The sequence below is a fragment of the Bombina bombina genome, chromosome 6 (assembly GCF_027579735.1).
Source record: "Bombina bombina isolate aBomBom1 chromosome 6, aBomBom1.pri, whole genome shotgun sequence".
In the NCBI taxonomy this organism is placed as follows: Eukaryota; Metazoa; Chordata; class Amphibia; order Anura; family Bombinatoridae; genus Bombina; species Bombina bombina.
This window is the reverse complement of record NC_069504.1, coordinates 329,378,089-329,404,240: the sequence shown is the minus strand read 5'-3', so window position 1 is coordinate 329,404,240 and position 26,152 is coordinate 329,378,089.

Here is a 26,152-nt window from a genome sequence, read left to right as displayed (position 1 = left end):
CTTCAAATTTAATGATTTGAGATCCTGATGGAAAAACAGCCCTTGAGATAGTAGGTCTGGCCGTAACTGAAGTGGCCAAGGTGGGCAACTGGACATCCGAACCAGATCCGCATACCAAAACCTGTGTGGCCATGCTGGAGCCACCAGCAACACAAATGATTGTTCCATGATGATTTTGGAGATCACTCTTGGAAAGAGAACTAGAGGTGGGAAAATGTAAGCAGGATGATAACACCAAGGAAGTGTCAGCGCATCCACTGCTTCCACCTGAACATCCCTGGACCTGGACAGGTATCTGGGAAGTTTCTTGTTTAGATGAGAGGCCATGAGATCTATCTCTGGAAGACCCCACATCTGAACAATCTGAGAAAACACATCTGGATGGAGAGACCACTCCCCTGGATGTAAAGTCTGGTGGCTGAGATAATCCGCCTCCCAATTGTCTACACCTGGGATATGTACCACAGAGATTAGACAGGAGCTGGATTCCACCCAAGTAAGTATCCGAGATACTTCTTTCATAGCTTGGGGACTGTGAGTCCCACCCTGATGATTGACATATGCCACTGTTGTGATATTGTCTGTCTGAAAACAAATGAACGGTTCTCTCTTTAACAGAGGCCAAAACTGAAGAGCTCTGAGAATTGCACGGAGTTCTAAAATATTTATTGGTAATCTCACCTCTTGAGATTTCCAAACCCCTTGTGCTGTCAGAGATCCCCAAACAGCTCCCCAACCTGAAAGACTCACATCTGTTGTGTTCACAGTCCAGGTTGGCCGAACAAAAGAAGCCCTTGAACTAAACGATGGTGATCTATCCACTATGTCAGAGAGTGTCGTACATTGGGATTTAAGGATATTAATTGTGATATCTTTGTATAATCCCTGCACCATTGATTCAGCATACAAAGCTGTAGAGGTCTCATGTGAAAACGAGCAAAGGGGATTGCGTCCGATGCTGCAGTCATGAGACCTAAAACTTCGATGCACATAGCCACTGAAGGGAATGACTGAGACTGAAGGTGCCGGCAGGTTGCAACCAATTTTAAACGTCTCTTGTCTGTTAGAGACAGAGTCATGGACACTGAATCTATCTGGAAGCCTAAAAAGGTGACCCTTGTCTGAGGAATCAAGAAACTTTTTGGTAAATTGATCCTCCAACCATGTTTCTGAAGAAACAACACTAGTTGATTCATGTGAGATTCTGCAGTACATAAAGACTGAGCTAGTACCAAGATATCGTCCAAATAAGGAAACACCGCAATACCCTGTTCTCTGATTACAGAGAGTAGGGCACCCAGAACCTTCGAAAAGATTCTTGGAGCTGTTGCTAGGCCAAATGGAAGAGCAACAAATTGGTAATGCTTGTTTAGAAAAGAGAATCTCAGAAACTGATAATGTTCTGGATGAATCAGAATATGAAGGTATGCATCCTGCAAGTCTATTGTGGACATATAATGTCCTCGCTGAACAAAAGGCAGAATAGTCCTTATAGTCACCATCTTGAAAGTTAGTACTCTTTCATAACGATTCAAAATTTTCAGATCCAGAACTGGTCTGAATAAATTTTCCTTCTTTGGGACAATGAATAGATTTGAATAAAACCCCAAACCTTGTTCCTGAAGAGGAATTGGCATGATTACCCCTGAAGACTCCAGGTCTGAAACACACTTCAGGAAATAGAAAAGTAGATGGCGCTGGTCTGTGGAGTAATATTTCTCTAAATGATGAAGAGAAAAAAGGGCTTGAGGTGTATATAAAAACCGATGGTTCAGGAAAGCCTGAGCTTTTACTGGATTTGATGGGATACGTGACAGAAAAAATCTTCTCACAGGAGGTCTTACTCTGAATACTATTCGATACCCTTGAGAGACAATGCTCTGAATCCATTGATTTTGGACAGATTTTATCCAAATATCCTTGAAATACCTTAATCTGCCCCCTACCAGCTGAGCTGGAATGAGGGCCGCACCTTCATGCGGACTTAGGGGCTGACTTTGGTTTCCTAAATGGCTTGGATTTATTCCAATTTGAGGAAGGCTTCCAATTGGAAGCAGATTCCTTGGGGGGGAGGATTGAGTTTTTGTTCCTTATTCTGACGAAAGGAACGAAAACGTTTAGAAGCCTTAGATTTACCCTTAGGTTTTTTATCCTGAGGCAGAAAAACTCCCTTTCCCCCAGTGACAGTTGAAATTATAGAATCCAACTGAGAACCAAATAAATTATTACCTTGGAAAGAAAGAGAAAGTAATCTAGATTTAGATGTCATATCAGCATTCCAAGATTTAAGCCACAAAGCTATTCTAGCTAATATAGCTAAAGACATGGATCTAACATTAATTTTGATAATATCAAAAATGGCATCACAAATTAAATGATTAGCATATTGCAGTAAGCGAATGATGCTAGATAAGTCAGAATCCAATTCCTATTGCGCTAAATTCTCCAACCAGAAAGTTGATGCAGCTGCAACATCAGCCAAAGAAATTGCAGGTCTAAGAAGATGACCTGAATATAAATAGGCCTTCCTTAGATAAGATTCAACCTTCCTATCTAAAGGATCCTTAAAGGACGTACTATCTTCCATAGGAATAGTGGTACGTTTAGCAAGAGTAGAAATAGCCCCATCAACTTTGGGGATTTTTCCCCAAAACTCTATAGATTTTGCTGGTAAAGGATACAATTTTTTAAACCTTGAAGAAGGAATAAAAGAACCTGGCTTATTCCATTCCTTAGAAATCATATCAGAAATAGCCTCAGGAATAGGAAAAACCCCTGGAGAAACCACAGGAGGTTTAAAAAACAGCATTTAAATGTTTATTAGACTGAACGTCAAGAGGACTGGTTACCTCAATATCCAAAGTAATTAACACTTCTTTTAATAAAGAAGGCATATACTCTATTTTAAATAAATAAGTAGATTTGTCAGTGTCAATGTCTGAGGAAGGATCTTCTGTATCAGATAGATCCTCATCAGAAGAGGATAAATTATTATGTTGTTGGTCATTTGAAATTTCATCAACTAAATGAGAAGTTTTAAAAGACCTTTAACGTTTATTAGAAGGTGGAAATGCAGACAAAGCCTTCAAGATAGAATCAGAAACAAATTCTTTAAAATTTACAGGTATATCATGCACATTAGAAGTTGAAGGAACTGCAACTGGCAATGTACTATTACTAATGGATACACTATCTGCATGTAAAAGTTTATCATGACAACTATTACAAATGACATTCAGCAAAATAATTTCAACAATTTTACAACAAATACACTTAGCTTTGGTAGAACCAATGTCAGGCAACAATGTTCCAGCAGAAACTTCTGAGGCAGGATCAGATTGAGACATCTTGCAAAATGTAAGAGAAAAAACAACATATAAAGCAAAATTATCTATTTCCTTATATGACAGTATCAGGAATGGGAAAAATTGCAAATAGCATAGGCCTCTGATAGAGAAAAAAGCAAGAAATAATGAAAAAGTTTACCGGAAATGACACACTCACGTCACTAATGACGCAACCGTGTGAAAGGTCTCGGCCTCAAGTTTAACGCCGGAAATGACGAAGTTGCATCATAGATATATTTTTCCGCGGCAAAAATATTTTCGCGCCAAGAATGACGCAATAAAGTTTCGCATTTGACGCACCCGCGGGCCTAATGCCGCCCGCAATTTGCAAGAAGTAGTCAATTTAAAAAAAAAAAAACCCAGGTAAGAAAATTTTTTCTTTAAAAGATGTTTATATTTCCCAAATATGAAACTGACAGTCTGCAGAAGGAAATACATGAACCTGACTAATGGCAAATATAAGTACAATACATATATTTAGAACTTTATATAAATGCATAAAGTGCCAAACCATAGCTGAGGTGTCTTAAGTAATAAAAAACATACTTACCAAAAGACACCCATCCACATATAGCAGATAGCCAAACCAGTACTGAAACAGTTATCAGTAGAGGTAATGGTAAATTTAGAGTATATCGTCAATCTGAAAAGGGAGGTAGGAGATGAATCTCTACGACCGATAGCAGAGAACCTATGATATAGACCCCCGTTAGGGAAATCATCGTATTCAATAAGTGATACTCTCTTCACGTCCCTCTGACATTCGCTGTACTCTGAGAGGAATCGGGCTTCAACAATGCTGAGAAGCGCATATCAACGTAGAAATCTTAGCACAAACTTACTTCACCACCTCCATAGGAGGCAAAGTTTGTAAAACTGAATTGTGGGTGTGGTGAGGGGTGTATTTTTAGGCATTTTGAGGTTTGGGAAACTTTGCCCCTCCTGGTAGGATTGTATATCCCATACGTCACTAGCTCATGGACTCTTGTCAATTACATGAAAGAAACATAATTTATGTAAGAACTTACCTAATAAATTCATTTCTTTCATATTGGCAAGAGTCCATGATCTAGTTACGTACAATCCTACCAGGAAGGGCAAAGTTTCCCAAACCTCAAAATGCCTATAAATACACCCCTCACCACACCCACAATTCAGTTTAACGAATAGCCAAGTAGTGGGGTGATAAAGAAAGGAGTAAAAAGCATCAAAAAAAAGGAACTGGAAATATAATTGTGATTTATATAAAAAATCATAACCACCATAAAAAGGGTGGGTCTCGGGGGGCGGAGCAAGTCCATGGAAGCGGATGGTCGCATGTAGGTGAAGCTCCGTGTTTAGATGCACTGAAATCTGCTCATATAACTCACAAGGGACGTGATATACCTTAAAATTGTCCCGAATAATCACAGAAGGGTAGATGCTGCACATAAAAGACCCGATGTAGGTCTTACATAACAGACCGTGATTTTAAAGTCGGCAGCCCGCCCGGGTACATGCAAGGCCCAGACCAGTCTCCAGTAACTATGCAGTTAATCTGCGGTAATACCTCAAACTTACAGCCTTGCGATCTATCTACCATGGACAAAGATAGGATCAGAGGTGATTGCGGGATACGTGGCAAGTACTAGACAGGAACAAAAAGGGACGTGACACCATGCCCTAGCAACAAGACTGTAAGGTTCTGAGGCACCACGGCGCGCTCTCTCACTCCCGTCTGAATAGGACATGGGTCACTAGCATTCATTGCTACATAAGAGAACATTGTAAGAAAAGTCATATGTCACCAATATTCTTTGTCTAGATCATAACTCTTCATCATTACATGGGGTATGGACATACTACATAATTGTAATATATAACACCTGGTCAGTTAACTATATACAGCCTTTGAAAAGGGGCCTTTTCTGAACATTAGTTGTGTGATTTTGGTGGGCTCAATCCCTCTACTCGTCTATGGAGCAGTACTCATATTTTACATTAAAAAAAATAATAAATAAAAATAAAATATAACTACATAAATAAATAAGTATAAAAGCACGAGCAGTGCACAATGGCTACTAGAAAGGGCCCTAAGTCTGATAGACCGACCAAACAACCCTCTGTGCAACAAGCTACAGTGAGCAGCTTTTTCCAAAATGTTAGTAATGACACTACAGAATATGTAGACAGCCCTGATAATCAAGTGCCCCCATCAAATGATTACGTCAACCAATTGAAAGCAGATATTGCTAATCTAAAAACAAAAGCTGATTTTGACGTTCTTAAAAATATAATCACATCAGAGCTGTCATCCATGAAAAAGGATATTAGAGACATTGGGATTGGGAATAGAATAGAATGCATGGAGGAGACTCAGGAAACTATGAATACCCTATTTGACAACATATCTACCCAAGCCAATGTACAGGGCACCCAGATTGAGGAACTACAAGAAAAGCTAGAAGATATTGTTAACAGAGGGCGCCGCAATAACCTAAGGATAAGAGGTATTCCAGAATCTGTGGCTCACGAAGACCTTCACAATTATATACAAAATTTACTCAAACAACTACAGAGCTGAACTTGAAATGGAACTTGATAGAGCTCACAGTGCACTTCGCCCTCCACCTGCACCAAATGCTCCCCCCAGGGATGTGATCCTGAGCTTCCTCAGGTTCACAGATAAAGAATTAATATGGAAAGCAGCCCACACAACTCAATCCATTCGAAATCTAGACCACAACCTCCAGATATTCCTTGACCTAAGTCTCACCACAATCCAAAAAAGAAAGAAAATAAGATTTATTACAAGATCTCTCCAAGAACATAAAATAAAGTACAGATGCGGTTTCCCGTTCTGCCTACATGTCTCCCATGAAGGCAGCACCTTCACATACAAATATGAGCAAGATCTACAACCTCTATCGGAGTCTCTCCGAATAGCTTTTCATAAGCCTCATCCGACAGATGTTTCTATCAGAGACGAAGCTACCATGACACAACGCCGACCCCAAAGAAACCCCTTGGGAAATGGAGGAAAGTGCCATCCAAATCGAAAAAAAGCAAACCAAATTGAAAACAATGCAGACATTGACAATACCAACTGAAAAATCTAAGGGACTCCTACATGGGTGAGATAAATCCTGTTTTGTTTTATAAAAGTGTTTAATTTGGTGGCCTAACTATGGATATTCTATATAATCCTATCCTGCACTCACATCCTGGACTGCCTGGACTTCCTGATAACCCTGTTATGAGGAATGATAGTCTTTTGTGGGTGGCATCCGCGGGATCAGGATAAATATATTTACCAAAAATTCTGGTTTATAGCACAATTCCTGCTATGGTTTGTCCTGGTTTTTATGTTGCTGCCTCTTTAGATGCTAATGTTGACAGATATATTTTATTATGCTTATCATTCCTCTTGCAATGCTCTCTATATTGTTAATAACTTCCTGTTATATTATGTTAATCCCAAGGGTTGCATGCGCCGCATCCACCTTGTTTGTTATTAGATTGTTCATAGAAAATTCAGTATTCTTAAGGTGTTTGTGTTATCTGAACATCCCCCTCACTGTGTAATCCAGGCATGACACACTTGTGTTCTGTACATTTTACGTTATTGTTATTTGTTAATATGTATACTTTCAGTGCAAGCTCCCCATGATATAATTTTTATATTTTCATGTGAGACTCTCATCAACCCCGCCCATCTACCTTTTTTTGCAGACTTCCCCACAATTTTATTGCAGTCTTCTTCTTCACACCAACATTATCATAACCTAATGGCCGACCCCAGGATAGATCCCTTAATATTCCTAACGGTCAATACCCAAGGCCTTAACAACCCACAGAAAAGGAATGTAGCTCTTAGAGATTTTATTAAAAAAAAGGCAGATATAGTCTTCATTCAAGAAACTCATTTTTTAAGAGGGAAGGAGCCGAAGACTTTCACATATAAATTTGAAAAAACCTAATCACTGAAGGGGGCGCTCAAGATGCAGTATAATCAATAATCTAGAACAAAAGTATATATTATGGGGCAATGTTAAGCTATCATAGATAGTATATACACAATAAAGGCAGAAAACAGTAAGTTCTTAGATACTGTAGTGAAAATACACTTGTAATTGTGAAAAATTAGACAGTCCTTTATACGTTCTTCAAAGGATAACGATTTCTGTAGCGGCTGCCTCCTCCTCACTGGATGGTCCAGGTGGTACTATATAAGATAAAACAGAATGGAGGGGCGCCTCATGTGTGGTATCATCTATTAATTAACAACGAATCACAGAACTATTGCCAAATGGGTACTCACAAATTTGGAGAGCACACTTATGTGCTGGTAGGGGCGGGCTGCAGAATTAGAAAGGTGTGACAGCTCACCCACTTGAAGGCGCTCTTGGCGTAAGATGGTGGTGCTATAAGGGAGACAAGAAATACGGGCACCACATGTGCAGACTATTAATGGTACAACCACAACAGATTCCTTAATGTGGAGGGTACTCACATATTCCCAGAGCACACCAATGTGCTTGTAGAAGCAGGCTGCAGATTGGTAGAGGTGTGGCAGCTCACCCAAACTCTAGGTATCTTGATATTTGTATGATAATGTGTTCCCTCAGGTGCTGGGCTGGTCTCTCATAGGTGAACAATGGCAGATGGTGGGTAGAAATAAATCCACTCAAAGGATAAAAGATATATCCAAATTTATTTAAAAAGCATAAAATTTTTAAAAACAACAGCACAATGATTGCTGATGAGAGTGGATAACAGGGTGTCCAATAATCACCCAATCATGCAACGCATTTCACGGTTCACAGACCGCTTCATCAGGCATAAAAAATCATAATAAATCATGCCACCCTTCACTGCCTTATATACCTCACTAATGAACAGAACATTAGTGAGGTATATAAGGCAGTGAAGGATTTACCCCTTCAAAACACCTTAATAGCCGAAATGTCATCTTGGAGATCGGGGAATATCACTTGGTTGGGCAGGATAAACACCATAAAAATGAACGTTTTACCGAGAATACTATATCTTTTCCAAACCCTTCCAATTCCTCTGCCTAATAATTATGTGCCAAATTTACAATATAGGATACTTGAACTCATATGGGATAAATGTAAAGCGAGAATAAACAAACATCTTATGTGTATGGCAATTAAAGCTGGGGGCCTGGGAGTCCCTAACCTGCTGGCAAACTAAACTTGACACATCTCAAGCGGTTAAACTTAACCCTATAATTTGGGAAACATACAAGACATGGAACCAGGGCCGTCTTTAATATTGACTGGACCCTGGGCAAAAATTTTCTTGCCCCCCCCCCCTACCCCATGCAATTTCGCTCTCCACCCCAACATCCAAAAAACAACTAAATTAAAAAAAAATATTTTTTAATTATTAGCCCAGCGGTGGAACATCCACTGCTGGGCTAATCATTTAACAAAATGAAATAAATTGCAATATGTGAAACTGGACCTAAGCAGTACTAATAAGTAAATACATATATAAATTCCTCCACTGTGGATTCATTTAATATTCTTTTGAATGTTATTCTGGTGTGAGGTTAGCTGGTTAAGGAGATTTAGGGCAGCCAACAGGAGCAAAGCAAGGTAAAGACTGAGGAGGAAGCATGGAGGTGCAGACAAATATAAGTTTACTGACTAGAACAGCAGAACTACTATGGGAAGCTGTAAAATCTGAGACAGAGAGAAAATAAAAACTATAAAAATAAACCTTACATTAATGTGTGAAGTATCAGCATGACACTATACATCAGCCACAGCAGCACATGTCACTTCTTTGCTAGGAACAAGTTCCCTCTCACCCTGCAATAGACAATGCTGCATGGGGAGGGGCTTGTGTGCACTCACTTATTCTTCCCACTGACACCTTTCTACAAAGCACTGTTCCCCTAACAAACTTCAGTTAGTTGATCTTATGGCCACAGTAGAAAGAACAGGGCTAAGGGGACCAGCAGACTGGATGTTGTCTGTCCAAGGCTGCATGGATAAAGTGTGAGATGAGTCACACAGCCTCAAGACTGAAGAGAGCAGTGTATGCAGCTGCACAGATGCTCAAATCCTCACGTGCCTGCCGCTCCAGCTTTCTGCTGCATGCGCCTACAGTCAGCCCTACCCAGAAACAATCCCCACAACCAGAGCAGTTACCTGGTAACAGTGGTAACCCCAGTAGGACCTTTTCTGATGCAGTGGGAATGGCTGGATGCCGAGTTAGGGCTTTGCATTCAGTGCTGCACAGTGCACATCTAAAACAGCACATGGCAATAGCTTGGCATGTCACATGACACCGGCACGGTCTGGCACAGTTTAAAAAAAATAAATATATATATATATAAGCAGAGTACTTTTGACTGTGACAGTATTAGGACTGAATGTGTGTGTTCCCCATGTCACATCAGCAGTTGGGTATGAACTATAAAAAAAAAAACTCTTGGGCCCCTCAACAGAGATTAGGCCCTGGGCAGCTGCCCCTTTTGCCCTGTGTTAAAGACGGTCCTGCATGGGACAAAACACTTGTGGAAAACCCATTAGTATCCTCCAGAGCTTCACTTCTGACACCTGTTACAGATAATGTAGATTTTATTCCGGGTCAAAACTGGGGGAAACATTGACTCAAGACACACCGTGCAATCATGATTTCTCATCTAGGTAATGAACAGACTTTCTTCCCCTCGCATTATCTGATTGAAAGTGGTTTCACCATGTTTGCAGATTGGTTACTACTTTACCAGTGCCACTCATATATCCTAAAACACCCAGATAGGAAAAACTTACTCTTCCATTGACTTCATTTGAATCCTTATGCAGGGCTACCAACCCCACTAAGCACACCCTATCTATAGTTTATTCTTTAATACAGGCCAAACCTCCGGGTCACACCCCTTATTTCATAAACCGTTGGTCCGAGGACCTAGATTTAGAGATATCGCAATTTGACATGTCCCGAATCTTCTTAAACATAACCAGAGTATCTTCCTCTAGCAAGGTCATTGAGACCAACCTAAAAATCATCCAAAGATGGTATTGGACCCCCTCAAGACTAAGCAAATTATTTGCTTCCACCAATGATAGGTGCTGGAGATGTGAAAAATCATTGGGCACCATGGGCCATATTTGGTGGTCTTGTCCCTCCCCCATAAAAGCTTGTTGGGAAAAGTTATTAAGGCCACTTCAAAGATGATAGAAGTTGAATTACCTTCCGACCCCACGTTATGGCTACTCAATAATTTACATAAATAAAAAGGAGAGAAGTGCTCAACCTGAGAACGAACAATAGCATAATAGCTTGTTTTATGGCTAGTTACCACCAAAGAAGCAGCCTCTGTTTGCTCAACATGTGCCTTTCACAGAGAAGAACTTTCCTGAAGCATATCAGTCTGATCCTGACTTCACAGTACAGTCCAGCCCCGAAATACCAGGCAATCCCTCTCTGAATGAGAGAAACAGCAAAACCCCAGATGTACGTTTCGGCCTATTGAGGGCCTCTTCAGTGAGGTGAGCCATATCCCTCTACGCACACTGAGCAACGGGTCCACATCTGGATTCCCGCATCACACTTAGGGAGACTTCCCCAAGTGTCATAATTTGCATAAATAAAAAAAGAGAGAATCGCTCAACCTGAGAACGAACAATAGCATAATAGCTTGTTCTGTGGCTAGTTACCACCAAAGAAGCAGCCTCTTTTTGCTCAACATGTGCTTTTCACAGAGAAGAACTTTCCTGAAGCATATGAGTCTGATTCTGACTTCACAGTACAGTACAGCCCCAAAATACCAGACAATCCCTCTCTAAATGAGAGAAACAGCAAAACCCCAGACGTACATTTCGGCCTATTGTGGGCCTCGTCAGTGAGGTGCAGCCATATCCCTCTAGGCACACTGAGCAACGGGTCCATGTCTGGATTCAGAGAGGGATTGCCTGGTATTTCGGGGCTGGACTGTACTGTGAAGTCAGGATCAGACTGATATGCTTCAGGAAAGTTCTTCTCTGTGAAAGGCACATGTTGAGCAAAAAGAGGCTGCTTCTTGGGTGGTAACTAGCCATAGAGCAAGCTATTATTTGTTCCCAGGTTGAGCGCTTCTCTCTTTTTATTTATGCAAATTATGACATTTTGGGAAGTCTCCCTAAGTGTGATGCGGGAATCCAGACGTGGACCCGTTGCTCAGTGTGCCTAGAGGGATATGGCTGCACCTCACTGACGAGGCCCACAATAGGCCGAAACGTACGTCTGGGGTTTTGCTGTTTCTCTCGTTCAGAGAAGAATTGCCTGGTATTTCGGGGCTGGACTGTACTGTGAAGTCAGGATCAGACTGATATGCTTCAGGAAAGTTTTTCTCTGTGAAAGGCACATGTTGAGCAAAAAGAGGCTGCTTCTTGGGTGGTAACTAGCCATAGAACAAGCTATTATGCTATTGTTCGTTTCCAGGTTGAGCGCTTCTCTCTTTCTATTTATGCAAATTATGACATTTTGGGAAGTCTCCCTAAGTGTGATGCGGAAATCCAGACGTGGACCCATTGCTCAGTGTGCCTAGAGGGATATGGCTGCACCTCACTGACGAGGCCCACAATAGACAGAAATGTACGTCTGGGGTTTTGCTGTTTCTCTTGTTCAGAGAGGGATTGCCTGGTATTTCGGGGCTGGACTGTACTGTGAAGTCAGGATCAGACTGATATGCGTCAGGAAAGTTCTTCTCTGTGAAAGGCACATGTTGAGCAAAAAGAGTCTGCTTCTTGGGTGGTAACTAGCCATAGAGCAAGCTATTATTCTATTGTTCGTTCCCAGGTTGAGCGCTTCTCTCTTTTTATTTACTCAATAATTTACCACATAAACTTCCAACCTATAAAAAGAAATTAATATTCATAGCTAATAACTGTATTAAATCCCTTATAGCTCAAATGTGGAAAAGCAAAGAGATGCCTACAATGGCCTTCTGGCACCAAAAATGTCACGTTTTCTGGAGCTAGAAGAATACGCCTATATGCTCCACAAGCTAGAGCCCATTTATACACAATTGAAAGTAACTTGGGAAACTTTTATAGCTGAAGAGTTTCAAAATCACTCAGACGCGATCACACAATCCTAAAAAGTAGGGCAGAGCACAAGACCATATTCTCTTTGATTTTCTGACTCATTTGTAACTTGTTTGTTGTTAGTATTGTTAATTTGGTTACATAAATGTAGACACACTAAGATGTTTGTCAGCGGCTTCTCACATCTACTAATAATTCCATGTATGTATCCTTTTGTTCAACTTGTAAAGCCACATCTGATTTTCACGAATAAAGCTGCTTTGAAACCAAAAAAAAAAAAATGGGTGGGTCTCATGGCCAATATGAAAGAAATTAATTTATCATGTAAGTTCTTACATAAATTATGTTTTTTTATGTAATTGGCAAGAGCCCATGAGCTAGTGACGTATGGGATAGTAATACCCAAGATGTGGAACTCCACAGAAGAGTCACTAGAGAGGGAGGGATGAAAATAATAACAGCCATTTTCCACTGAAAAAATTAATCCACAACCCAAAATATAAGTTTTTTCTCATAGTTGAAAAAAAAGGAACTTAAACATAAGCAGAGGAATCTCACTGAAACAGCTGCCTGAAAAACTTTTCTACCAAAAACTGCTTCCAAAGAACCAAATACATCAAAACATTAGAATTTAATAAATGTATGCAAAGAAGACCAAGTTGCTGCTTTGCAAATCTGATCAACTGAAGCTTCATTCTTAAAAGCCCACGAAGTGGAGACTGATCTAGTAGAATGAGTTGTAATTCTCTGAGGCGGGGCCTGACCCGACTCCAAATAAACCTGATGAATCAAAAGCTTTAATCAAGATGCAAAGGAAATGACAGAAGCTTTCTGACCTTTCCTAGAACCAGAAAAGACAAAAAATAGACTAGAAGTCTTCCTGAAATCTTTAGTAGCTATAATATAATATTTCAAAGCTCTTACAGCATCTAAAGAATGTAAGGATCTCTCCAAATAATTCTTAGGATTAGGACACAAAGAGGGAACAACAATTTCTCTATTAATGTTCACAACCTTAGGTAGAAATTTAAATGAAGTCCGCAAAACTGCCTTATCCTGATGGAATATCAGAAAAGGAGATTCACAAGAAAGAACAGATAATTCTGAAACTGTTCTAGCAGAATAGATGGCCAAAAGGAACAACACTTTCCAAGAAAGTAGTTTAATGTCCAAAGAATGCTTAGGCTCAAAAGGAGGAGCCTGTAAAGCCTTCAAAACCAAATTAAGACTCCAAGGAGGAGAGATTAATTTAATAAAAGGCTCGATATGGACCAAAGCCTGTACAAAACAGTGAATATCAGGAAGCTTAGCAATCTTCCTGTAAAATAAAACAGAAAGAGCAGAGATTTGTCCCTTCAAGGAACTTGCAGACAAACCTTTATCCAAACCATCCTGAAGAAATTGTAAAATTCTAGGAATTCTAAAAGAATGCCAGGAGAATTCATGAGAAGAACACCATGAAATATAAGACTCGATAATAAAGCTTCCTAGAAACAGATTTATGAGCCTGTAACATAGTATTAATCACTGAGTCAGAGAAACCTCTATGACTAGGCATTCAATATCCATATCTTCAAATTAATCATTTGAAATCCTGATGGAAAAACAGACCTTGAGACAGAAGGTCTGATCTTAAAGGAAGTGGCCAAGGTTGGCAACTGGACATCCGGACAAGATCTGCATACCAAAACCTGTGAGGCCATGCTGGAGCTACCAGAAACACAAACGAATGTTCCATTATGATCTTGGAAATCACTCTTGAAAGAAGAACAAGAGGCGGGAAGATATAAGCAGATTGGTAACACCAAATAACTGCTAACGCATCCACTGCCTCCACCTGAGGATCCCTGGACCTGGACAGGTACCTGGGAAGTTTCTTGTTTAGATGGGAAGCCATCAGATATATTTCTGGAAAACCCCACATCTGAACAATCTAAAAAAACACATCTGGATGGAGCAACCACTCCCCCGGATGTAAAGTCTGACGGCTGATATAATCCGCTTCCCAATTGTCTACACCTGGGATATGTACCGCAGAAATTAGACAGGAGCTAGATTCCACCCAAGAAAGTATCCAAGATACTTCTTTCATAGCTAAGGGACTGTGAGTCCCACCCTGATGATTGACATATGCCACAGTTGTGATATTGTATGTCTGAAAACAAATGAATGGTTCTCTCTTCAACAGAGGCCAAACCTGAAGAGCCTTGAAAATAGCACAGTTCTAAAATATTGATTGGTAACCTCGCCTCTTGAGATTTCCAAATTCCTTGTGCTGTCAGAGATCCCCAGACAGCTCCCCAACCTGAAAGACTTGCATCTGTAGTGATCACAGTCCAGGTTGGACGAACAAAAGAAGCCCCTTGAACTATACAATGGCGATTTAACCACCAAGTCAGAGACAGTCGAACATTGGGATTTAAGGATATTAATTGTGATATCTTTGTATAATCCCTGCACCAATGATTTAGCATACAAAGCTGGAGAGGTCTCATATGAAAACGAGCAAAGGGGATCGCGTCCGATGCTGCAGTCATAAGACCTAAAACTTCCATGCACATAGCTACTGAAGGGAATGATTGAGACTGAAGGTTCCGACAAGCTGAAACCAATTTTAATCATCTCTTGTCTGTTAGAGACAGACTCATGGACACCGAATCTATCTGGAAACCTAAAAAGGTGACCCTTGTCTGAGGAATCAAGGAACATTTTGGTAAATTGATCCTCCAACCATGTCTTTGAAGAAACAACACTAGTTGAGTCGTGTGAGATTCTAGAGAATGTAAAGTCTGAGCTAGTACCAAGATATCGTCCAAATAAGGAAACACTGCAATACCCCGTTCTCTGATTACAGAGAGTAGGGCACCGAGAACCTTTGAAAAGATTCTTAGAGCTGTCGCTAGGCCAAATGGAAGAGCCACAAATTGGTAATGCTTGTCTAGAAAAGAGAATCTCAGAAACTGATAGTGGTCTGGATGAATCGGAATATAAAGATATGTATCCTGCAAGTCTATCGTGGACATATAATGCCCTTGCTGAACAAAAGGCAGAACAGTCCTTATAGTCACCATTTTGAAAGTTGGCACTCTTACAAAACGATTCAAAATTTTCAGATCCAGAACTGGCCTGAATGAATTTTCTTTCTTTGGGACAATAAATAGATTTGAATAAAACCCCAGACCCTGTTCCTGAAACGGAACTGGTATGATTACCCCTGAAAGATCCAGGTCTGAAACACACTTCAGAAAAGCCTGAGCCTTTACTGGATTTGCTGGGATGGGTGAGAGAAAAAATCTTCTCACAGGAGGTCTTACTCTGAATCCTATTCGGTACTCTTGAGAGACAATACTCTGAATCCATTGATTTTGGACAGAATCTGCCCAAATGCTTTGGAAGAATCTTAATCTGCCCCCTACCAGCTGAGCTGGAATGAGGGCCACACCTTCATGCAGACTTGGGGGCTGGCTTTGGTTTCTTAAACGGCTTCAATTTACTCCAACTTGAAGAAGGTTTCCAATTGTAACCAGATTCTTTGGGGAAGGATTGGGTTTCTGTCCTTATTTTGTCGAAAGGAACGAAAATGGTTAGAAACTTTAGATTTATTCTTAGGTCTTTTATCCCGAGGCAAAAAAACTCCCCCCCCCCCCCCCGTGACGGTTGAAATAATCGAATCCAACTGATAACCAAATAAATTATTACCTTGGAAAGAAAGAGATAGTAATCTAGACTTAGATACCATGTCAGCATTCCAATATTTGAGCCACAAAGCTCTTCTCGCTAAAATAGCTAAAGAAATAGATCTGACATCAATTTTGATGATATAAAAAATGGCATCACAGATAAAAATGATTAGCATGTTGAAGCAAGCGAACAATGCTAGACAAATCAGGATCAATTTCCTGTTGCGCTAAGCTTTCCAACCAAAATGTTGATGCAGTTGCAACATCAGCCATAGAAATGGCAGGCCTGAGAAGATAGAATATAAATAAGCTTTCCTTAGATAAGAGTCAAGTTTCCTATCTAAAGGGTCCTTAAAGGAAGTACTATCTTCCATAGGAATAGTAGTACATTTGGCAAGAGTAAAAATAGCCCCATCAACTTTGAGGATCTTTTCCCAAAACTCCAATTTAACTGCTGGCAAAGGATACACTTTTTTAAACGTTGAAGAAGGGATAAAAGAAGTACCAGGCCTATTCCATTCCTTAGAAATCATATCAGAAATAGCATCAGGAACTGGAAAAACCTCTGGAGTAACCACAGGAGGTTTATAAACAGAATTTAAACGTTTACTAGTTTTAGTATCAAGAGGACTAGTTTCCTCAATATCCAACATAATCCAACACCTCTTTTAACAAGGGACGAATATACTCCATTTTAAATAAATAAGTAGATTTGTCAGTGTCAATATCTGAGGTAGGATCTTCTGAATCAGATAGATCCTCATCAGAGGAGGATAATTCAGTATGCTGTCGATTATTTGAAATTTCATCAACTTTATGAGAAGTTTTAAAAAAGACCTTTCATGTTTATTAGAAGGCAGGATAGCAGACAAAGCCTTCTGAATCGCATCACCAATAAAATCTTTTATATTCACAGGGATATCATGTACATTAGATGTTGAAGGAACAACAGGCATTGTACTATTACTGATGGAAACATTATCTGCATGTAAAAGCTTATCATGACAACTATTAAATACCACAGCTGGAGATATAATCTCCACAAATTTACAGATACACTTAGCTTTAATAGAACTGTTATCATGCAGCAGGGTTCCAACAGTGGTTTCTGAAACAGGATCAGATTGAGACATCTTGCAAATGTAAGAGAAAAAACAACATATAAAGCAAAATTATCAATTCCTTATATGGCAGTTTGAGGAATGGGGAAAAAAATGGCAACAGCATAGCCCTCTGACATAGAAAAAGGCAAGAGGCATATAGGAATGGTGCCAAGTATGTTGCACAACGCAAAATGAATTTTTTTGGCGGTAACAACATCCGGAAATGACACACTCACGTCATTGCAGACGCAACCTTGTGCAAGGAAACTTGGCGTCAACTAAGATGCTGGAAATTACGAATTTGCGTCACTGTACGTACCTTCGTGCAAAAAAAATTCTTGTGCCAAGAATGACGTAATAAACATCAGCATTTTGTGACCTTGCGAGCCTAATTTTGCCCACGAAAATTTCATGAAAAAGCAGCCTTTTTGAAAAAGACTATACCCCAGGTAAGAAAAAAATATTTTCCTAAAATATGTTTTTTTCCAAATATGAAACTAATAGTCTGCAAAAGTAAACATACATAAACCTGACTCATGGCAAATGTAAGTGCAATACATATATTTAGAACTTTATATTAATGCATAAAGTGCCAAACCATAGCTGAGAGTGTCTTAAGTAATGAAAACATACTTACTGAAAGACACCCATCCACATAACATATAGCAGATAGCCAAACCAGTACTGAAACGGTTATCAGTAGAGGTAATGGAATATGAGAGTATATCGTCGATCTGAAAAGGGAGGTAGGAGATGAATCTCTACGACCGATAATAGAGAACCTATGAAAAAGATTTCCCATGAGGAAAACCATAGAATTCAATAGTTGATACTCCCTTCACATCCCTCTGACATTCACTTTACTCTGAGAGGAATCAGGCTTCAAAATGCTGAGAAGCGCATATCAACGTAGAAAATCAAGCACAAGCTTACTTCACCAACGCCATAGGAGGCAAATTTTGTAAAACTGAATTGTGGGTGTGGTGAGGGGTGTATTTATAGGCATTTTGAGGTTTGGGAAACTTTGCCCCTCCTGGTAGGATTGTATATCCCATACGTCACTAGCTCATGGAGTCTTGCCAATTACATGAAAGAAAGTATGTTTGAAAAAAATATTTTGCTGCTTTGGAAAAGTATTCAATATAAATAAGGTTCATTCTTGAACACCCAAGAAGAGAAAACTGATCTAGTAGAATGGGCAATAAAGCATTATGGAAAAGACTATCCCCACCTCCAAATAAATCTTGGTAAACAAGAGATTTAGCCAGGAGGCTAAACAAAAAACTATGGCCTTCTGACCTTTACGTGAAGTAAGGGATAAACAAGTTAAAGGACCTTTGAACTCCGCATTTCAACAACACATAAAATGTTTAATTATTGCATATGAAACATTGACATATACATTTTTATATCTTGCTTTACAATTCTTCTTAAAATTGTACTTGCTCCACTTTCTCCCACTTTGGGTTAATAGCTAATTTATCTGTGAGGTTTTGTTTACCCCCCTTCTACCTCACATTCTCTGTACTCCTTTGCATTTTTATGGGAGATTATCAGTTTTGCATCAACAATCATGATAGTAAAAATATTCTTTGCAAGAACATTGAGCATACAAGATAGTTTATGTGTTAATATTATTGTGTATATATAAATATATATTTAGCTATTTTGTACAGAATAAAAAGGGTATATATGTCGGTTTCTTTAAATACTTGTTACTTTTTTTATTTTTTTACTAATTAACTAAGCTGAATCAGTGCTTAGCCACCTTAAAGGGAAGAAAAAAGGCCAGGCTACCAGTCTCTTTCCTTAACTGCACATGTGCTAATAGACGGCTAGATTACGAGTTTTGCGTTTTGAGGGGTGTGGTGCTAACTTGCACGTTAATGTCACAGCTCACTTCCCTACAGCGCTGGTATTACAGGTTAATAAAAACCCGGTGTTATCTGGAAAGAAGTGAGCGTAGAGCAAAATTGAGCTCCATACCGCACTCCAATACCAGCACTGCTGAGAGCCGCGGTGAGCTGGTTTTATGTACTAGTGCACGATTTCCCCATAGACACCAATGGAGAGAGCTGGCTGAGAAAAAGTCTAACACCTGCAATAAAGCAGCGTAAAGTTCAGTAACGCAGCCCCATTCCTTGGGGAAACAAAAGTTATGTTTACACCTAACAGCCTAACATGAACCCCGAGTCTAAACACTCCTAATCTTACACTTATTAACCCCTAATCTGCTGTCCCTGACATCGCCGACACCTACATTATACTTATTAACCCCTAATATGCCGCTCCAGACATCGCCGCCACTATAATAAACATATTAACCTCTAAACCGCTGCACTCCCGCATCACAAACACTAGTTAAATATTATAAACCCCTAATCTGCCGCCCCTAACATCACCGCCACCGACCTACATTTATTAACCCCTAATCTGCCGCCCCCAATGTCGCTGCCACTATACTAAATTTATTAACCCCTAAACCTAAGTCTAACCCTAACACCCTCTAACTTAAATATCATTAAAATAAATCTAAATAAAACCTACTATTAATACCAAAATAATTCCTATTTAAAACTAAATACTTAACTGTAAAATAAACCCTAAGCTAGCTACAATATAACTAATAGTTACATTGTAGCTAGCTTAGATTTTATTTTTATTTTACAGGCAACTTATGTTACGTATTTTTTTTAACTAGGTAGGCTAGTTGGTAAATAGTTATTAACTATTTACTAACTACCTAGTTAAAATAAATACAAATTTACCTGTAAAATAAAACCTAACCTGAGTTACACTGACATCTAACCTTACACTGCAATTAAATAAATTACATTTATTAAATACAATTACCTAAATTACAAAAAAAACAAACACTAAATTACACAAAATAAAAAAGAAATGATCAGCTATTTAAACTAATTACACCTAATATAATAGCCCTATCAAATAAAAAAAGCCCCCCCAAAATAAAAAAAAAACCCTAGCCTAAACTAAACTACCAATAGCCCTTAAAAGGGCCTTTTGTGGGCCATTGCCCCAAAGAAATCAGCTTTTTTACCTGTAAAAAAAAAAAAATACAAACAGCCCCCAACAGTAAAACCCACCACACACACAACCAACCTCCCAAATAAAATCCTAACTAAAAAAACTGAAGCTCCCCATTGCCATGAAAAGGTCATTTGGATGGGCATTGCCCTTAAAAGGGCATTTAGCTCTTTTTCAATTGCCCAAACCCTAAGCTAAAAATAAAACCCACCCAATAAATCCTTTAAAAAACCCTAACATTAACCCCCGAAAATCCACTTACAGTTTTGAAGACCGGACATCCATCCACAGCGAAGCCGGGAGAAGTCTTCATCCAAGCGGCAAGAAGTCCTCAACGAAGCCGGGAGAAGTCTTCATCCAAGCCGACAGAAGTGGTCCTCCAGACGGGCAGAAGCCTTCATCCAGACGGCATCTTCTAGCTTCATCCATCCGGCGCGGAGCGGGTCCATCTTCAAGACATCCGGCGTGGAGCATCCTCTTCAATTGAAGTCTTGTTCCAGAATGAAGGTTCCTTTAAGTGATGTCATCCAAGATGGCGTCCCTTGAATTCCGATTGGCTGATAGAATTCTATCAGCCAATCGGAATTAAAGGTGAAAAAATCCTATTGGCTTATGCAATCAGCCAATAGAATTGAGTTTCAATCCTATTGGCTGATCCAATCAGCCAATAGGATTGAGCTCACATTCTATTGGCTGTTCCAATCAGCCAATAGAATGTGAGCTCAATCCTAGCCGAGAGTTTGTGCTATATCTACGTATTAGTTTCTGATTGGTTGGCAAGGGTTCTTTTGTTCTGGGGCATAGGGAAATCGGTGAAAAAAGAAAAAAAAAAACATAAAAATAATATGCTCATTTTACAAAATAAAGCTGCATTATTCATTGCAAATTTTTCTAAGATGCACATTGTTTAAAGTTGTTTTTTTTTCAAATTTGTAAATACATACAAAAAATTAATATATTAATTTATGTAATCATAGTACATTGTTGTCTTAAAAAGACAATCACAGAACAAATAAATAAAATAAACTTTCAATTTATGATTAGCCTAAAACATTAATCAGATTATTCAAAAGGGATGGGATTGAACCTAACTAAAGAAAAAACGCCCCCAATTCCTAAAAATATTCATGCATCAATCTCTTCAATCCTATCTTGACCATAACTTCCTGGACAAATAAATTTAAGTAAAATTAAAGATAAGTTAAGTCAGACATTCCCGACAACAACAGGTAATAACACAAAGCTTTAAATTATCAGAGAGTGCAACAACGTCAGTTAGCTGGAGGGAAGCTCAATTAAAACTAATAAATTATTATTATCTGACACCGGATAGGATATATAAATGGACTAAAAATATACAACACAGTAAATGTGTGAAATGTAGAGTAGAAAGGGCTGATATTCTCCATTAGATGTGGTATTGTCCTAAAATCCGCAAGACAGTGGTCATCTTGGAGGTGTGTTTGGGGTTGTTATGTTGGAATACTGCCCTGCAGCCCAGTCTCCGAAGGGAGGGATCATGCTCTGCTTCAGTGTGTCACAGTACATGTTGGCATTCATGGTTTACTCAATGAACTGTAGCTCCCCAGTGCCGGCAGCACTCATGCAGGCCCAGACCATGGCACTCCCTCCACCATGCTTGACTGTAGGAAAGACACACTTGTCTTTGTACTCCTCCCCTGGTTGCCGCCACACATGTTTGACACCATCTGAACCAAATAAGTTTATCTTGGTCTCATCGGACCACAGGACATGGTTCCAGTAATCCATGTCCTTAGTCTGCTTCTCTTCAGCAAACTGTTTGTGGACTTTCTTGTGCATCATCTTTTGAAGAGGCTTCCTTCTGGGACGACAGCCATGCAGACCAGTTTGATGCAGTGTGCGGCGTATGGTCTGAGCACTGACAGGCTGACGCCCCACCCCTTCAACCTCTGCAGCAATGCTGGCAGCACTAATACGTCTATTTCTCAAAGACAACCTCTTGATATGACGCTGAGAATGTGCTTCTTTGGTCGACCATTGCGAGGCCTGTTCTGAGTGGAACTTGTCCTGTTAAACTGATGTATGGTCTTGTACACCATGCTGCAGCTCAGTTTCAGGGTCTTGGCAATCTTCTTATAGCCTAGGCCATCTTTATGTAGAGCAAAAATTATTTTTATCAGATCCTCAGAAAGTTCTTTGCCATGAGGTGCCATGTTGAATTTCCAGGGACCAGTATGAGAGCAATAACACCAAATTTAACATACATGCTCCCCATTCACAGTTGAGACCTTGTATCACTAACAAGTCACATGACATCGGGGAGGGAAAATGGCTATTTGGGCCCAGTTTGGATATTTCCCTTTAGGGGTGTACTCACTTTTGCCAACGGTTTAGACATTAATTGCTGTGTGTTGAGTTATTTTGAGGGGACAGAAAATGTACATGATCATATACAGGCTGTACACTCACTACTTTACATGGTAGCAAAAGTGTCATTTCTTCAGTGTTGTCACATGAAAAGATATAATAAAATATTTACAAAAATGTGAGAGTGTACTCACTTTTGTGAGATACTGTGTGTGTATATATATATATATATATAGATAGCTAGATAGATAGATAGATAGATAGATAGAAAGAAGGGTACAAACACTCTGCCGACCCAGCTCCCTACCTCTCAAGAGCTCCGCCAGTCGCCCACTCTACTTGGAGTATTCCCTCCCTAATCCAAAGCATAAATAAATTAGACTTCCTGAGGGCAAAGCTAAGTTGTTGCTGTATCTCCATCGTATATGATCTGATCACATCTTCCCACTTGTACAAATAGTCTCTAGTTTCTTTCATGTAATTGGCAAGAGTCCATGAGCTAGTGACATATGGGATATATAATCCTACCAGGAGGGGCAAGGTTTCCCAAACCTCAAAATGCCTATAAATACACCCCTCACCACACCCACAATTCAGTTTTTTACAAACTTTGCCTCCTATGGAGGTGGTGAAGTAAGGTTGTGCTAAGACGTTGATATGCGCTTCTCAGCATTTTGAAGCCCGATTCCTCTCAGAGTACAGTGAATGTCAGAGGGATGTGAAGGGAGTATCACCTATTGAATGCAATGGTTTTCCTCACGGGAGATCTATTTCATAGGTTCTCTGTTATCTGTCGTAGAGATTCATCTCCTACCTCCCTTTTCAGATTGACGATATACTCTCATATTCCATTACCTCTACTGATAACCGTTTCAGTACTGGTTTGGCTATCTGCTATATGTGGATGGGTGTCTTTTGGCAAGTATGTTTTCATTACTTAAGACACTCTCAGCTATTGTTGGCACTTTATGTATTTATATAAAGTTCTAAATATATGTATTGTACTTATATTTGCCATGAGTCAGGTTTAAGTATATTTCCTTTTGCAGACTGTCAGTTTCTTATCTGGGAAATGCATTTTTTAGGAAGAAAAAAAATTTCTTACCTGGGGTATAGTCTTTTTTCAATTGACTGTTCTTTTTAATTCGCGGGCAAAATTAGGTTCGCGAGGGCGCAAAATTCCAAAGTATATTGTGTCATTTTTGGCACAAGATTTTTTTTGGCACGAAATTACGTTTTATGATGCAAATTAGTCATTTCCGGCATCTTAGTCGACGCCGAGTCCTTTCACAAGGTTGCGTCTTTGATGACGCGTGTCATTTCCGGATGTTGTTAGCACCAAAAAATGTTCTGTTTCTTTGTGCGTCATACTTGGCGCCAAATATTTTCATTATTTAAAACCCCGTTCCTATATGCCTCTTGCCTTTTTTCTCTATCAGAGGGCTATGCTGTTTGCATTTTTTCCCCATACCTGAAACTGCCATATAAGGAAATTGATCATTTTGCTTTATATGTTGTTTTTTCTCTTACATTTGCAAGATGTCTCAATCTGATCCTGTCTCAGTAATCACTGTTGGAACCCCGCTGTCTGGTAACAGTTCTACCAAAGCTAAGTGCATTTGTTGTAAACTTGTGGAGATTATTTCTCCAGCTGTGGTTTGTAATAGTTGTCATGATAAGCTCTTACATGCAGAAAATGTGTCCATCAGTAATAGTGCATTGCCTGTTGTTGTTCCTTCAACATCTAATATACAAGAAATACCTGTGAATTTAAAAGATTTTATTGCTGATTCTATTCAGAAGGCTTTGTCTGCCATCCCACCTTCTAATAAACGTAAAAGGTCTTTTAAAACTTCTCATAAAGTTGATGAAATTTCAAATGACCAACAACATACTGAATTATCCTCCTCTGATGAGGATCTATCTGATTCAGAAGATCCTTCTTCAGACATTGACACTGACAAATCTACTTATTTATTTAAAATGGAGTACATTTGTTCTTTGTTAAAAGAAGTGTTGATTACATTGGATATTGAGGAAACTAGTCCTCTTGATATTAAAACTAGTAAACGTTTAAATTCTATTTATAAACCTCCTGTGGTTACTCCAGAGGTTTTTCCAGTTGTCAGTATATTTATGAAAATCTTAGTAGTGCTCTCCAAATAATATATCAGCTTATGGCAGGGTTATAACACAATACAAATAATAATTTTCCTTAAAAATAGAAACCCTTAATCAACATGCATCTACTAGAAACAATACAATTAATATAAATATCTGAATTCTTTTATTTAGTTAATATCCATGAACATTTTTTAAATATATTTGCAATAAAAGGAATATGAAATAAATTTATATGCGCTTGGAAACTATTTAAATATGCTATGCAAAGTTTATACACGCTTATCTTTAAAACCAGCCTTATTTACAAATCTTTTAACATCCAAGCAATACAATTTTAAACAGTGCTTATAAACAATAGGATAATATATATATTCTGCTATTTAACTGTAATTCATCCTAATACAATATTAATTTACAGTATCAGAACTTGCACAGATGAGTTACTTAGTCAATCAGATACAGATTTAAACAATATATAGGCTGTGACTACCAATTTGAAATACAATTTATTTCTCTGAATTATCATTATATATTTGCATAGATAAACAATTTAAGATTGGGATTAGTTTAACAATACATAGGCTATGAAATGCTAACTTAAAATCCAAACTATTTCTTTAACTCTGCTACATACAGCAATAGTAAATGCTTACTTTAAATGCTTGCATACAAATAGGCAGGCTAAGAGCTATCTAAAACAATGACACACAGTTTAAAAGTACAATCTGCTCTTTAAATCTATTAACTGTAATGGCTATGCATATAACTTATCTTACAAAAAAAAACCTTTTATACATCACCAAATAAACAGCAATCCAGTTTCCAATGTTTCTCAACAGATCCAATTTCACCTCAGAAATTCAAAATTTGGGGATAATGCATATGGAGTCCAATAGTAGGTGTGTGCTTTAATAATAACCACAGTAGTTATTCCTTCAGGAGTCAGCCAACCACCTTCTTATCAGTCTCTATGCTGGGGTTTAAATCATCTGATCTCACCCCTCCCCTTTTTTGATTATTATCAATCATTGGTGAGTATTGGAAACGCCCACGGCCTTGTCTCGGATTGGTTATTTGCAACTGAACATGGATTGCTTTATTTGGTAAGTGTGTTGTCAAGGAAATGCATCCTGGCAACAACCAATCATCTCATGGCTGCAATTTTGCATCATAACACTAGGTGGCAGCAGACAGTACAACACAAACAAATACAGCAAGACCATTTCTAAACATTTTTAAAAAACTTAATTACTTTTATAAAATGATTATTTAATCAGACCATAAATTTCTATAGCAATTATTCATAATATTTGTTTTAGATAGGATGGGGTTTTATGAATTTTCTGATCATTTCTAGATCAAACTCCATTATATTATATTACCAATTTATAATGCTGACAGTTACAGATTAGTAGCATTTGTACATCTAATATGGTATTCATGCATATACAGCATGT